Consider the following 11,600-nt stretch of genomic DNA (forward strand, 5'->3'; position numbering starts at 1 on the left):
CCAGTAACCCGGTAGAAATGAGTACCCCATGCACATAATTTTTATTCTGCCACTGACACATATTGAGAAAGTCTCCACTAAAGTATATGAAAAGAAATAGAATATATCAGATATAAACTTTGTATCATTTTGTCCAAAATACATGCCACCATCTCAATAAAGCATGGGAAAGGAATTCCCAATCTGTGCAAGTTGAAAGCAAAAATTTTGCTGAATTCATCTACATGTGGAATTAATTTGGACCAGTACCTGTGTGGTGAAGCCATGGCCACACTGTACCAGCTGCATGGGAGGTACTTCATACTCCACCCACTGCTGTCTGTTAAGAGAGAATTGTTCCCTGGACCACATCTGGCTAAGCTTCAAGTGGAAGGAGAATCTATTTCATTTCTGTTTCCTCCATACTCTGTGATGCAAAAGCAACTTTATGATGTGAGGATAACTAAGCAGTCCCTTCCAAAAGTACAGTCTTGCTCTGTACTAAAATACTTTTCTAATCTTTTCTGCTTTTGAGTAGAGTCTGTCTGTGGAAGGATTATGCACCTTATTGTTGTTGCCAGTTAGAGTGCCTTTTTCTATCTTTATTTTTCAAAGGGGAAGGAAATGTGAAACTGTAAAATATTAAAAGAGCAGCTGATATTTTTCTGTTCAGAAAAAATGTTGCTATTTTCTGTGCATTATGTGTTTCTTTTGGGGTTTGGTGTCTTTTTTTAATTCCTAAAATTGTTTAGAAGCATCTTTAAATCTTAAATATTTAGTTTGAGTCCTCATCCCTCTTTTTTTTTAGGAGAGAAGGTCTTAGATATTTGTCTCAGACAAACGACTCGTCACTGAACTGCAGCTACTGATATAATGCAAAATATCAGAAGCAATAACTTTTTTATTCTTTCTTTCTTTCTCTTTCTTTCTTTCTTTCTTTCTTTCTTTCTTTCTTTCTTTCTTTCTTTCTTCTTTCTTTCTTTCTTTCTTTCTTTCTTTCTTTCTCTTTTCTTTCTTTCTTTTCTTTCTTTCTTTTCTTCCTTTCTTTTCTTCCTTTCTTCCTTTCTTCCTTTCTTCCTTTCTTCCTTTCTTCCTTTCTTCCTTTCTTCCTTTCTTTCTTCCTTCCTTTCTTCCTTCCTTCCTTCCTTCCTTCCTTCCTTCCTTCCTTCCTTCCTTCCTTCCTTCCTTCCTTCCTTCCTTCCTTCCTTCCTTCCTTCCTTCCTTTCCTTCCTTTCCTTCCTTTCCTTCCTTTCCTTCCTTTCCTTCCTTTCCTTCCTTTCCTTCCTTTCCTTCCTTTCCTTCCTTTCCTTCCTTTCCTTCCTTTCCTTCCTTTCCTTCCTTTCCTTCCTTTCCTTCCTTTCCTTCCTTTCCTTTCCTTCCTTCCTTCCTTCCTTCCTTCCTTCTTTTCTTTCTTTTCTTTCTTTTCTTTCTTTTCTTTCTTTTCTTTCTTTTCTTTCTTTTCTTTCTTTTCTTTCTTTCTTTTCTTTCTTTTCTTTCTTTTCTTTCTTTTCTTTCTTTTCTTTCTTTTCTTTCTTCTTTTCTTTCTTTCTTTCTTTCTTTCTTTCTTTCTTTCTTTCTTTCTTTCTTTCTTTCTTTCTTTCTTTCTCTTTTCTTTCTTTCTTTTCTTCCTTTCTTTTCTTCCTTTCTTCCTTTCTTCCTTTCTTTCTTTCTTTCTTTCTTTCTTCCTTCCTTTCTTTCTTCCTTCCTTTCTTTCTTCCTTCCTTCCTTCCTTTCTTTCTTCCTTCCTTCCTTCCTTCCTTCCTTCCTTCCTTCCTTCCTTCCTTCCTTCCTTCCTTCCTTCCTTCCTTCCTTCCTTCCTTCCTTCCTTCCTTCCTTCCTTCCTTCCTTCCTTTCTTCCTTCCTTCCTTCCTTCCTTCCTTCCTTCCTTCCTTCCTTCCTTCCTTCCTTCCTTCCTTCCTTTCTTCCTTTCTTCCTTTCTTCCTTTCTTCCTTTCTTCCTTTCTTCCTTTCTTCCTTTCTTCCTTCCTTTCTTTCCTTTCTTTCCTTTCTTTCTTTCTTCCTTCCTTCCTTTCCTTCCTTTCCTTCCTTTCCTTTCTTTCTTTCTTTCTTTCTTTCCTTCCTTCCTTCCTTCCTTCCTTCCTTCCTTCCTTCCTTCCTTCCTTCCTTCCTTCCTTCCTTCCTTCCTTCCTTCCTTCCTTCCTTCCTTCCTTCCTTCCTTCCTTCCTTCCTTCCTTCCTTCCTTCCTTCCTTCCTTCCTTCCTTCCTTCCTTCCTTCCTTCCTTCCTTCCTTCCTTCCTTCCTTCCTTCCTTTTCTCTTGTTTCGAATTCTTATGATTACAGATTTTCAAGACTTTCTTTGAACGTGATTCACGTCTGATTGCTAGAGTGCATTTTATAAAAATCAAAGAGAAAAGCCTACAATGGTTTTCAGTGAAATCCTAAGGCTTATTTCACAGCCTGACTTTATAAGCCATAGCTGCAAGGTGGGGGTTGTAGTTCAGATTTTATGTTATTTAGGAACATTCTGCTCCAGATTTAAAAAAGAAACAAATTATATGCCTTGCTAGTAAAATATGGTATAAGAGAACATTCAGTTAAAAGGAATACAAATATCCAAAATAAGCATATGAATTCACCCTTTTATTTTTGAAATTGTGATTATGTCCTCACTGGGGGCTCATTCATCAAAACAGTAATAGCCATTATTTACTCTCTTTCCACACTGAGAGCAAAGTGACCACGCAAAAACAGAACCACCAATGTGATAATCCAGCTCTTTCTTGCTGCTTTTACCTTGAGCTTTATGAAATTCATAGCTGCATTAAGCAGTATGAAAATGTTTATAAAGATAGCATTGCAGCTGGGGAATAGAAGGAAGCATGGGTAAAACCGTACATGAATTACTTTGTAGGGGCAGGCGAAATGAGAGAGTCCTATTAAATAAGAGTGTCTTTTGAGAAGGTTTTAGCATAGTTAAAAAAGCAAAAAACACCATGTTCTTTGTTTGCCACTGCTGGTGCATATTTCTGTGCTGGCCCAGCCCTGGCCAGGGCCCTTGGGCTGTTTGGGCTTGTGTTGGCCTGGGTTTCTGGAGCTCGTTTTCCTGAGTCCAGCAGCCTCCTGTCCGTGGCCTCCCCAGCTGGGACAGGACTGGCAGCACCAGGGCTCAATGCATCACGTGTGAACGAAAACCAGCTCAGAGAGAATTAAACCAAGGCAGATTTAGAGCTAGAATGAAAGGGACTGAACAGTTAGGGCAGAGGATTGATAGGAGAAAGGCTAATGGATTAAATGGGAGACAAGCAACATTACTACATGAAGTGACACTCAGATTTTTCCCCAAAACAGCTAACTTGTGACTTAAACTCAGTTCAGAAATTGGAGGAACTATTGCCTGTTCAGAAAATTGAAGTCCTTCCTCAGGGAGGAGTTGAGGTAGCAGTGTGGAACCTGAAGTTCCAGGAAGTCAGAGGGACTGAACTGCCTGGTTATGGAACATTCTGGTGCCCAAGCTGGGGCAGGGCTGTAGCTGAGAGTTTGCTGTATGGGGCTACAGCTAAGAGGAAAATGGGGCAGATCATTGGCCCTACAGAAAACATCCTAATTCCAAGAAGTTTTCATTTTCACAGACAAGAAATGTAGCCTATTAATATAAAAGTTAAATACTGCAGAGGGAAGAACCCTCCACAGAATCTGTATTGTGGAAAATGACTTTCTTTTAGTTTATATTATTTGCATTGCTTCAATCTATCCCCCAGGGTGCCTGTAGGAGCACCTCTGATTCTTGAGTTAACATTTCTGCTCATAAGCAGCAGTGGCTGGGCAATGTGCAGAGTACCCTGTGATTTCTGGGCTTTTACAAAACCAGCTTCCTGGTTAATCTTTATATACTGTGTGCTGTGTGTAAAAAAAAAAAAATGTTGGTCTTTTTAAATTTAAGCTGTTATTTTTCTAACTATCTGACAACCCACATAAATTCAAAACCGCTTTTATGGTGCTTTTCCGTTATTTTTTTTGTTGCTTGCTAATTACTTTTCTTGCCCGATTTCATTTGCAGTTTGAATAAATAAACTGTTTGGTTCTGCCTTCAGGTTATTGTAGGAATAGTCAATATGCAGCTATAATAAAATCATAAATTTCTTCGAACAGGCAATTTCTAACATATACTTCCACAGAGTTTTAAAGTTCTATTATTGTAGAAGCAACTTGCTTAGGAGCTGCAAAATTGCAATGCTAATTTCTGAAGTTGGGAAGACATTTAAATCATGCATAGCTCTATACATTGTGCAAGTAGTTTAAATATTTGAGTGGCAACTTTGGTAAAAATGATTCTGTTGTGTACTGGAATGCAGAACCCTGAATAATTTTATTCCCTTTTTATCTAAATGTAGGGAAGTTTTGGGCCTTGATCTAGGCCTTGCTGGGAGGAATCAGACCACTGCATAATGGATCATTTTTACCCCAGGTAAAATTTTACAAGTTAACTACTTCCTTTTCCATGATACTACTTTTTTTAATTGCTACTCTAGTTGATCATATGGAACATCATTATTCCTATTTCCCTCAATCTCTTTCAAACCACCTGAGATTATCTTTATCACTCTGATGGAATTGTCTCCAGGCATGCTTAAAAATCTGTGCAGAACAGAAGAATCACTAACTTGGAGTAAAAAAATCTCAGTAACTGCCTGTTACCATTAAGGACAGGTGGTTTCATTAGAAATAAGACTCATGATCTCCCTTCTGTCAGTGTGGCAGCAAAGTTAGGTCCTGCTGGGCCTGGGTGCAGCCAAAGGAGTAGAGTCTTGGCACACAAACTTTGCTTTCTTACTTATTCTGTTAACAGTGCATAAAATAGCTGTTTCCTACACAGTTTCATTCACATGGCAGTTACACTGCTCTCCTGTGATGCTTTTTTTCATTTGTATTTAGATATTTATTATTATTCCTACACATTCTGCTGACTGTTAACCTGTGTTCAGCCTGGTGGGCTTTGCTCCCGCAGCCCGCTGAGCTCATGACTACCCTTGGAGCATGTATATCCCATTTCCTCAAATACTTGGTTTCCTCTCTGTATCCCTCTAGGCTTTGTAATTAGATCATAGAAAAGAAAATGACAGTTCCAAGTAGCTTTGCATGTATAAGCTTGAAAATAATAAGGCATTAATTTAATTTTGTCTAGTATTTATATCAATGCAAACACATTTGCATTTGTAACACAAAGCAGTGGGCATAGATTAGCCATGATTTGGGATATCAAAGCACCAAGAGGGATCATTACCAACACTATAAATGCTAAAAATTACTTAGGTATATCTAAATAGTCACAGAGATAATTGGTTTTTAGCTGCCACACAGCTATTTAATATTCTTTAGAGGTCAGTTTCCCAAGCCTAATGTATTACTGCATTGTTCAAGGGCAGTTTGTAGGGGCTGTAAATGACAGAAATACATGAAAGAGTTTATAATATATAATAGCTAATGGGCCACTGTGGCTACTGCCTCAAGAATATGAATTAGAAGACTAATACACATCTGGCTGATGTTCTGTGGATGTAACATGACCTTGATCTCTGGACTAGAAAAAAGATCATGGTGGCAAAGGAATTAATTCTGTTTGGTAAACTCATATTAGTGGCAATGGATGAGGCAGTTTGTCAGGCTGCAGGTGAGTTCACTGACTAAGATTTCCTTTCTTCCTCCTCTTCTCTCAAAATAACAGAGGGCTAGTAAGCTGTTGCATCTAGAGGGGATTTATAATCATAGCTGTGTGCTGTGTATTTAACATATAAATGCTGGGACTAGTCTAGGTCTTTCAAACCCGCCCTAAGTAAAATATTTTGGCAAACACTAAATTAATGGATGTTTAATCAGCCTGGGGGGAGTTTTTGAGGTCAAGGTCACAGGTACATTTTGTATTCAGTCAGAAAATTTGTTTTTTATCTCTTTGTGTTAAGGCAAACACTTAAATGTGTGTTTCTGTTACTCAAGCATAAACGTCAAAATAACCAGCCTGGTACAATACAATGAGTCTAATCTCTTTAAAGGTTGGATAATTGAACTTGTTGTGAACCCAGAAAATTCTGCTGGGGTCTGCAGTGTCATACAAGTCCTAGACCTGAGAATACTGAGGTTTTCTATGCTCTTACCTCATGTGTGATGAAAGGATGTAAAATGTATATCAACCTTTTAAACCTCATGGGGTTAGAGAGGGAAGCAGGGAGATGAATAGCCCACAGAATGCTTGTAAATTTTATACATATATGACTTCTCTGTTAACTATTACATCCCACATCTGAGGCTAGAAATCCTTGTGGTAGTCCATGTGATCACAAAACACAGCATTTATCCAAGCTGGCTTGTGTCAGTTTGTACCATGGCTGGTTTTCCACAGAGGAAATGCCTGGGCATTGGAGGATGCAGCGAGATTTCTGCCTTCATTTTCTCTGTTACATTGTGCAGTTGTGATTGACTGCAAAAGCTGCAGTACTGTGCTTGAGAATCATGACCTAGAGCATATTCCAGGTCCCCAAATAGCATATTTCTTCCCCTCTCTCCAGATAGTGATTTTAAAAGAAAGTAACAAGAGCAAACTGAAATAACAGGCAAAGAAGTGGCCACGTTTTGTTCCCTGCTAACGTGAATCATGCAGCTGGTCCACTGGTGTTAGAAAGGGTCCAAAGAGCAGACAAAGGATGCAAAATGGAAAGAATGTGACAGAAGGACAAGATTTCCAGAATGGCACTTAAAACAGGTAGGTCACTCTGGTTGCCCAAAAGCTCTAAGCAAACAAGCTCTGGTAGATCTGGCTGGGCAGATAAAGTTACAGCATTCACCAGATCTTTTTCCCCCTTAGATCCTATACATACCTAAATATAGTGGTGAAACTGGAAAAGAAAGACTGAAGCCATTGGCTGGTACAGATTTGTTTTTTATAGGTCATGATGTGGGGGACAATCTTTATTCAGTGAAATGTTCAAACACAGACAGAGATATAACTTTTACTAGGTCACCAAGTTCTTGCTGAGATGTAAGCAGCCTCATAGATTTTATGATTATGTAACATATGTTTATGTTTATTTTTTTATATATTGTGCTTGCAGTACTTCTAGACCCAAGTCTTCAGGGGTATATACAGAAAATATAAACAAATAAAACCCCCTGCACATGCTAAGCAGCAGAATACAGCTCATTTGATCATCTATAGCTTGGGATGGTAGGAGCCTGACACTGAGCAAAGGCAGGAAACAGCAATCCTCCCTTGGCCCCCACAGCAGGGAGGCAGATATCCAGAGGAGCTCCAGAGGCTGTCTGACTTTCACAGTTTGCATCCTCATCTCAAATGCAGCTTGTGTGACTCTTCCTTACTGACATTGCCTCTTGGCTCAGCCACAGCAAACTGGCATGAACTTACTGAGATTCATCTTGCCAACTAGCACCAGTTAGAATTTAAAAATAGTAGTCAGTATTTGGTCAAATTTTCATTTAGTAACATCAGTTGTGATATTTCTCAGTATTACATTGCTATGTGAAATATGATGCTCCACTATGTATTAGAGATACTATTTTCCATTGAGAAAGACTTAATAGATATGAAATATCTAACCTTTTAAATGCAATAATGTTTATTATATGTAGTGTAAGCAGTACAATCAAACAATGTAGCTAATCTAGACCATTAGAATGTAATTATATAATGAAGACAGTAAGTTATATTCCAAAATTTACTGCAGATTCTGTAGTGAAACTACCCATTATAAAGATAAAATTACTTAATTCTGTGATTAGAGTTACATCGCTGGTTCAATTTGTGAAGAAATGAAGAACAGTAGATTTTTGGATGAAAATAGGTAAAAAAAATTGTCATAAACTCTAGGGGAAAAAAAGTTCACTCCAGTGACATTGCACTGCTTAACTTAAATCATTTTCCATCAGGATCTCTCTTCATAGGTTCATACATCCTTGAGAGACCATGAGTGGCTCTTTTAAAATATTAAATTGTTTTAAACCCCCTAGTATGAGTCATAAGGATAACATGCTATATTTAAAATAAATCATCATTTCACTCCATATGAAGAAACCTATTCAGTTTATTATTTATTTTTTAATTAACATCAGTATACTTTGCAAAAATTTTTGCTTGCTTCTAATTGCCTCTCAAAAGCATTTATTCATACTCTTATCTTTGCCTGTATGATCAATCCCATCATTATGGCTGAAAACCAAACACTGGAACTAAGCATTTATTTTATCAATAGACCCAGATTTAGTTTTTTCTGAACATGAAGGTTTTATTCATGTCATGGTTTCCTTAATGCATGAGTTGATTCACCTTTCCAGAGGAACATTTTCATTACTGATAGACTTTGACATTTAAAGTTTAAATCCTCAAGCAACAGCATAGGACAAAAACTCTAGGAGACAGGATTTAAAAAAAAATATTAAAAGGAGATGTCACTGAAAGTATAAAATGGTAAAATTGCTCCTGCTTGTGAACTGTGACTAACCCAAGTGGAGGCAGTTTTTCCAATAGTTGGACTTGAAAATTATTTTGTAATTTAACACTCTAAGGTGTCACTGTTAGATAAAGAATCCTATTCAGCATGCTATAGCATGTCCCTGGCCAGTGTGAAAACCTGAGCCTGATGTAATTCTGATAGGTTAAAGTTCCAGCACAGAAGTACGAATCTATTTTTTTTTTCCTTTTGGCTACAAGGCTTAGTAATTATTTTAGATTTTATGTCTTCTACCTTAAAGGCACATACATTTAAAAATACAGAAGTCAGGTATGAAGTCATTCATAAGTAAAAGTTAAAACCCTCTTGGTTGTGAGAGAAGTTATTTTCTCCAAAGCAATGTAGCTGTCAATACGAAAATATGGGATATGTTTTAAAGATTTCTGAAATTACTGTCTACTTTTAAAGTAAGGGTAAGAAGCCTGATTATATCCTTTTGCTTCCTGGAGAAGCCCATTATATCTAGGCTGACTGACAGAAGACCTTGGAAACTTTTGGCAGATATAAGCTGCCTTCACGCTACCCTGGCAGGAGCTGGCATGTGTCCTGGGAGGGCGTGCAGGACTTGAGCGTGATCAAGAATCAGTGCATTGCACCCTCCTGTTTTGCTGAGATATCACCAGAAGCCCCTGCTCACTCACACTGTAAGGGGAGAGGGTGACATTCACATTCTCTGGACAGAGAGACATAATTCTGTCTCTCAGGAGAAGCACAGAGAGAAGAGAAAATCTTTATCTCTGCTCCTTTGATTTCCCCATGTGGAATGTGGTATGGAGATTGTTTACCTGCAGTGATTGCTGGATTGGATTCTGGTGAAGGTTGTTTGGGTTCAATGACCAATTGGATCCAGCTGTGTCTCAGACTCTCAGCAGAGAGTCACGAGTTTGGGTTAGTCAGTTAGATGGGTAAGTAAGAACCTTCTGATCTGGAGCCAGACATCATAGTTTCTTCCCACATCTGGTCCCACTCACTGCATTTTTACTATAGGGGGGTACAAGGTAGAAGAACTGAGGAAACTGCAGAAATCCAAGGCAGCACTGCAGTGTCCCCAGTGCCACCGTCCTGTCCCAGCGCTGGCGGTGCCCCAGCACGGAGCCTCCCGGGTGATGGCGGTACCCAGAGAGGAGCTGTGCTCACAGAGCTCAGCATCAGCATTTTCTCTTCTGAGGGGCTGAGGGACCAATGCCACAGCTGCATCTGCTCAAGGGCCAGCACAACAGGCTCATGTTTTATTGAAAGTGCCTAAATCCACCATGACAATGAGAGATGGCAAAATTTGGACTGAAGCTAACCCTCCATAAAACAAAAGAGTTATAATGGCTCCCTGTGTCTATAAGGTTTTTTTCTTTTCATCTGCTTTCCTTTCTATTCCTTTTTTATGCCTTTTAGTCAATCTTTTATACTAGACATATTTTCTTTCAGACTGTCCTTTCTGTAATTTGCAATCTTCCTTAATTGTTTCCAATTTTTCCTCTCTAAAACAGTCTGAATCTTTCAAAGCATTTTCAAATTCCTAATTCAGCTTTTCTGTACCAATTAATCAATTTACTATCTTGTAGGCATGCCCTTTACTTGGACGTTCAAGTGCCATTCTTCAGGATTGAGCATAAAATCCTCTCCTGACAAGAAAGGTTTTTAAATTATTTAACTTTATTATAACTATTATTTAGGCAAATATATAAGAAGAGGCTAGTGCTGTGGTCATAATGATTATTTCAGGAAACCTAAATTAGTTTTGAATTTTGAATTAACTTCCTAACACTTTACTTAACCTTTTGTATTTAACAAGTAGGCAAACTTCTGTGTTTCTGTAGGATTCCATAGAAAGAAAATCATTCCTTCTACATCAGGGACTTCTCAGAATGGCAGATCAAAAGGTAACTCTATCCTTTATTTCTGTCTTCAGTGTGTATTTGTTCATTCCCTTCTGTCTGCTTTTGTTTTACCTTTCCTCTTATCATTTTATTGACATGCAATCTGAAATTTTACTCTTCACATTGCTGATACTTCACTGGGTAGGAAAATGAAAATAAAAAACAATTCTAGTTTTATACCATCATACCTAAAATGGGCTTAGTCATCTGTGTCTTTCTTGATGGGAAAAAATCTAGGAAACTAAAGTAAATGTTAAAAATTAAAGTTTTCTGTGATTGTTTATGTTGATTGTCTATGCTCACTAAATATGAGGGAAATTGTAAAAAATATTTTTTCACATGCAAAGCTCTCATCTGCTTAGACTATGGAAAAGTAAACCAAAACTCTGCAAAAAATACAGGTAATTTAAATTGCTACTGGAGGCCAAACACAGCACATATCACATATACAAATATATTGTAAATCATAGACCCTGGATTTGCAAATCATGGATTTGCAAGCTAAAAGGAGGTGAGACAGATGAGAGGAATAGAAAGACAAATCAGTGCTGGGAAAGGAATATATTCAGTCTTTGGTCATCCAGCAGCACCAGTCATACTTCCCTTCTTGGTGAATCAGATTCTTGTTTGCAATATGGAAGAGATGAGAACATCAGGAGAGAGGATAAAATGGATTTTGTAAATCTAAAACCATGAGGTAGGAAAGGATTTTGAAGGTATTCCTCAAAGCAGTAGAAAATCCCAGAGCACGCATGTTTAGCATCACTGCATTAAGAGTTGCTCTGGAATCAGTGCAAGATCAGCCTTGAGAGGCCTTGTGACAGGGACCAGGAAACCTTTTCTCATGCAGGGGAAAACAAAGATTGAGGGTATGTAAACTGTGCAATCTGGTACAAGAAGCAAGGAAGATGGTGATCTTTAGTGTCTGCAGCACACTTTAAGGATGAGGTTTCAGATATGATGACCACAGACAAGGAGATAGCAATGATTCCAGTTTAAGGAGTTAATAGTCTGGGGAGGGCAGAAAGGTTAATTCCAGAGGGATTTACAGGAAGAAGCCTTATGACTTCTCTTCAGTCTGTGCAGATGAGCAAAAAGCAACAAAAGGTTAAAGTTGAAAAGAAAATTAGAACTAAAAGCAGCAGAAAGACCTGATGGTGATGTTGACTATAATAATTCACCAGGGGAGCTGAAAGGACATAGAGAAATATTTGACAGAAAAAAAAAAATCAGTGAACATAAGGCAAGAGTATTCTAAATGCTAAGCAACA

This window comes from Anomalospiza imberbis, chromosome 9 (genome assembly GCF_031753505.1).
Source record: "Anomalospiza imberbis isolate Cuckoo-Finch-1a 21T00152 chromosome 9, ASM3175350v1, whole genome shotgun sequence".
In the NCBI taxonomy this organism is placed as follows: Eukaryota; Metazoa; Chordata; class Aves; order Passeriformes; family Viduidae; genus Anomalospiza; species Anomalospiza imberbis.